General features: G+C 41.2%; 1 protein-coding gene and 1 pseudogene across 2 annotated transcripts in view; one reads left to right on the top strand and one right to left on the bottom strand.

The window, feature by feature from the left end:
* The window catches only part of FRS2 (fibroblast growth factor receptor substrate 2), a 108,862-nt gene that overhangs the window by 71,623 nt on the left and 32,305 nt on the right, over positions 1–4,934 (bottom strand). The window lies entirely within an intron of this gene.
* LOC104989823 lies at positions 7–3,467 on the top strand (annotated as a pseudogene).

The raw sequence follows: 4,934 nt of genomic DNA on the forward strand, positions 1-4,934 counted from the left end.
TGGTTAATGAGTATTTCTGGGTTAATAGGTACTGAGTTTCAGTTAGGGATGATATAAAAGCTCTAGAGATGAGGGACAGTGGTAATGGTTACACAATAAGGTGAATACACTTAATGCCACTGAACTATACACTTAAATGGTAAATTTTGTTATGTATATTTTACCGTATTGCCACAATTTTTTTAAAAAAAGCAGCAGCAAGATGACTCATGCTGGAGAGATTCAGGTATTAAAATCATGATGAAGACAAAAATGCAGGGTGCGGCTGGAAACTAGATGACTGGTTGAAAGTTCATTTAAGTGGCCTCACCCCAAAACTGATCTTCTCACCATCGCTGGAGAGGGTGGACCACAGACTCTGATCTTTGGAACATAGGCCAAAACTGAAAGCTGGACAAAACAATTACTGAAAAACAGGAGAATTATTTGAAGGTCTGCATTCTACATAGGCAGAAGGTTGTCTCCAAGAAGAAAAAGGAAATAAGAGATTATCTGATTATGTGATGTATCCAACCATATTATAGTTTATATTTGTTAGAGAATTGCAAATGAATAGGCACAAAGTACATAAAATTTCAAACTCAGATAATTATTTGAGAAAACATTAAGTTGGATAAGAAAAGAAATACGATCATAGTGAATCTTGTGATACAGCTGCAAAAAAATTTGCATAGTCATAAAAATTTAAATACTAAATAAAGAATTTACCCCCCCCCCAAACCTGATATCCTATAAAAGGAAGAATAGAGAAGGAGAAATATGTATAAACGTTTGCAGGCGGTAGAGAGATTAAGATGACTAATCCTCATTTTTCTTAGAAGGAAGTGAGTAGTTACTGTCTAAAATAAAAAGCCAACAAAAAGCAGAACTGACTTGGAAAAATGAAGGCACAACAGAACAGCTGAAAGAACTGAAATCGACTGCCCCTAAAGGCTAGGTACTGGATGTGAGATGAGAAGAGATGATGCCCTGCTATTTTTATAAGCTTTGAATTTTTAAAACTATATATGTACAAATATCATTCTAATTTTAAAATAAAAGTTTAGAGAGGCAAAACAAAATTGTAATGATGTTATTAAAAAGATCTAAAATGGTCTATACTGACTATACACCTTTTCTTTTTTTTTTCAAACTACTGTGTTAGCTTTCTGTAATTCTTAGAATTTTCGGTCATATTGAGGTCAACCATGCTACTTGCTGCTCTGCCTTTCAATGCTGCTGGGCTTCACCAAGATAAGGCTCCAGCAGGAGGAAACAGTGCTGAAGATGCTGCCCCTGACCAGCATGCTAACCCACCAGGCAAGAAAAAAGTGATGGGGGAAAATCCTGTTGCCAGGGTGACCAGGCAGAAGAGGAGGAGGAGGAGAACAAGGAGGAAGACAACACAGGTGGGGAAGACGTACCTGATACCACGTGAACTGAAATGCTTTAAAATGGGACTGAGCTACAAAGAGTTTTTACATGGGAAAGAATGCTAACGGTAGAAGGATCACTAGTGTTTCTAGAACATGTCATCTGGGTGGTGTCTTTAAATACACAGTTCATTCTTGTTTATGCATTTTGCCCTGACCACACTGGTCATTTCTCCAGTGTTCGTCTGGGATTTGAAGAACACATCCAAGCATCTCATTTTGAAGGCCTGATACAACCGTAACTGGGTATATACTTTTAGTGATAAAACTGATACTTTATCATGGCTTGGCAACACTTGTTAGATTTCATAGGTCTCCTCGCTTGCTATGAGTTAGCTATGCTGTTGTTAAGGTCTCTTTGTTATCCGTGGCAGAAAGAGTGTTCCCTCTCATCTGTGGCTGGGGGCTGGGTATCTGTTCCCTGGAAATGTCTGATGCTACTCTGAAAACTCATGTTTTTGCAAATCCCATGGACGGAGGAGCCTGGAAGGCTGCAGTCCATGGGGTCGAGAAGAGTCGGACACGACTGGGCGACTTCACTTTCACTTTTCACTTTCCTGCATTGGAGAAGGAAATGGCAACCCACTCCAGTGTTCTTGCCTGGAGAATCCCAGGGACGGGGGGAGCCTGGTGGGCTGCCATTTATGGGGTCACACAGAGTTGGACACGACCGAAGTGACTTAGCAGCAGCAGCAGCAGTGGGAGAGGTGTCTGTTTTCTGGTTTGCCTCCTTCATTCTGTGGCTAAGACAGATACTTCAACCTGGTGTATTTTGGTTTCTAAAGAATCTGAATGATCTAGATTTCAATCCCCAGTACAAGAAATGATTCACTTGACTCTGTATACATATCTTCCAAAATTTATTTGGTCAGTCACTGTCTTTGGGTCCTTGTCTGCCTGGTGCTTTTGCTACCTATTTGCATACTTGGTCTGTTGCTTGATTTTTTGTCCACACAGTGTCATGCTCTACAGTGATGCTCAGTGAGTGTACTGTCCCACGAGCTGCTTCTGCTTCAGGCCCCCTTACCAGCGTTACTTGAATGGGGATGGATGCAGCAATGGCTGAAGGGGACGGTGCCAGCAGAGACTCTTACTGTGGGAAGCTTGCTGGATCTCCATTCCTATTTGTTGGAACCAGGAGGAAAATGAGAACTGTGCAAGCCAACCAGTGAACAATAACCAGCGTGTCTGAAGTAGCAACACTACCCCTGTGGTGCGGGAAGGTGTGCATACAGCCCACCTAGCCATACTTCAGCAGGGTGGGTCTGCTAGCTTTCAGCCTTGCACAGGCCTTCAGTTTTTCCACTCGGATATTTTTGTTGATTGCCTTCATATGCAATAACCTTACTGATCACCAGCCTCATCTGCCTTACTCTACCAGTATTTGCTAGGCATCAGTTAATGTCACTTTGGATGGAGACTGCCAAAATCCATGAGCTCTGCACAGCTTCTTATGATTTCTACATTTCCCAGCTAACCATAGGGCAGTGATGGTGCTGGCAGCACAGATGCCACACAGATGCAGTGACCTTGAGAAGGGTAAAGGGTAGCTGAGGACTTTGATAGCTGCAGTGCTGCTGGCTGGAGTTGTCCCACTTCTACGGGGCTCCTGTTTGAGCTGGCTATCGTTGCTCACCCAAGGGTTCCCTTGGCTCAAACTCCTCGTTTTTTCCCACCACAGGACCAGGCACTTGGAATCCTGCATACCAAAATCACTGCAGCAGTAACATTGAGGGGTCCTCGATGGTACTTGAAAACTGTTAATTGAGCAGGCTTAGGCAAATGGCATCCAGAATTTTGACCTTCACTATACCTGTCAGTGCCAGCAATCTCTGTTCTTGCTTTCCATATGTGTACCTTATATCTGGCATTGTTTCTTTACTAGGTGTTACTGCAGAAATGCAAAACTTGGTCTACTGGCAAATTTACCCATTTTTACCGATGGTCATGGTATTGATAGGAATCTTGTCCTTCCAGATCTGCCAGTTTAAGTCCCTTTATGTGTGTGCATGCTCAGTTGCTCAGTCATGCCCAATTCTTTAAAACCCTATGAACTGTAGCCCACCAAGCTCCTCTGTCCATGGGATTCTCCAGGCAAGAATACCAGAGCGGGTTGCCATTTCCTCCTCCAGGGAATCTTCCCAACCCAGGGATCAAACCCGCGTCTCCTGTAGCTCCTTTACTGGCAGGCGGATTCTTTACCACTGAGCCCACTGGGAAGCCCTTACGTGCCTTTATGAACATATTTAAAATGACAAGTACCTTGTAGGCCAACACCTTGTGAGTATGAACGGAAATCTGGCAAACAAGGCACCTCCACAGTCGTCCTAAGAACAAAGTGTATTAACTACCCTGACCTTCCCCTTGTGTTTATGTGCCCTTTTTTGTGGACTTTTCAGAGATTTTTCCCAGTGACATCTCAGCACTGTTTTTAAGTGGAATGTATCTGACTTGTGTTCTCAGCATTCAGAGAGCAGCAATATGAGGCTCTGCTGCCCTTCCTGCATCTTCTGACCTCACTGCTGTCTGGGGTCTATATATGTGTAAATAGAATTTCCTGGATACTTTAAAACCTTGGATTAAACAGAATGCGCTTTGTACATCTTTAAACAAAATGTATATTAATTTATTAAATCTGCTTGTTACTTTTTTAAAAAACACCTTTCTTATAGCACAATTCATGAGCTGATACAGTATGCAATTCACTGGAGAAATACTCTGGGCATGTAGCAATTCTAAAGCCTAACTGTTTAACCACTCTATAAACACAGTATTTTATTTATTCATTTCCCCCTAAGAATATATATTTGGGTATATTTATATAAAGGCTTATATTATTTGTAACTCTTGGATCAAATCCAAATTTTGACATTTCGAATGACTAACATTTGTAAGCACCAGTGATGGTAGAGCTGAATTTAAATAAAGTCCGGGTGTCAAATGATACAAACAGACAAACTGAAAGGCTACTCATGGAAAAATATATAACAGTACTAAATATGCAAAAGAAAACAGGAAACAATCTTATCTACAAGAACTGTACAACTTGCAGCTTTTTAAAAGTCACATTCTTGTGGGCACAAATTCACCAACTAAATATAATCTAATTAACATATTCCTTCTACACAGTTGAAACAAGAACTTCATTCCAGAAAAAGAAAATACTTCAAAGCGCAAGATTAAAACCATGAGCAACTACATCAGAACCTACTGAATTTTTTTTTATTAATAAAGTTCTTTTCATATAAAGATAAAAACTATGAGACCTGGTTTGCTTTTCAGCAGTACGAAGGAAAATTATGAGCAACCTAGATAGCATATTGAAAAGCAGAGACATTATTTTGCCAACAAAGGTCCGTCTAGTCAAGGCTATGGTTTTTCCTGTGGTCATGTATGGATGTGAGAGTTGGACTGTGGAGAAAGCTGAGTGCTGAAGAATTGATGCTTTTGAACTGTGGTGTTGGAGAAGACTCTTGAGAGTCCCCTGGACTGCAAGGAGATCCAACCAGTCCATTCTAAAGG

This window comes from Bison bison, unplaced genomic scaffold, assembly GCF_000754665.1.
Source record: "Bison bison bison isolate TAMUID 2011002044 unplaced genomic scaffold, Bison_UMD1.0 scf7180017864163, whole genome shotgun sequence".
Classification (NCBI taxonomy): domain Eukaryota; kingdom Metazoa; phylum Chordata; class Mammalia; order Artiodactyla; family Bovidae; genus Bison; species Bison bison.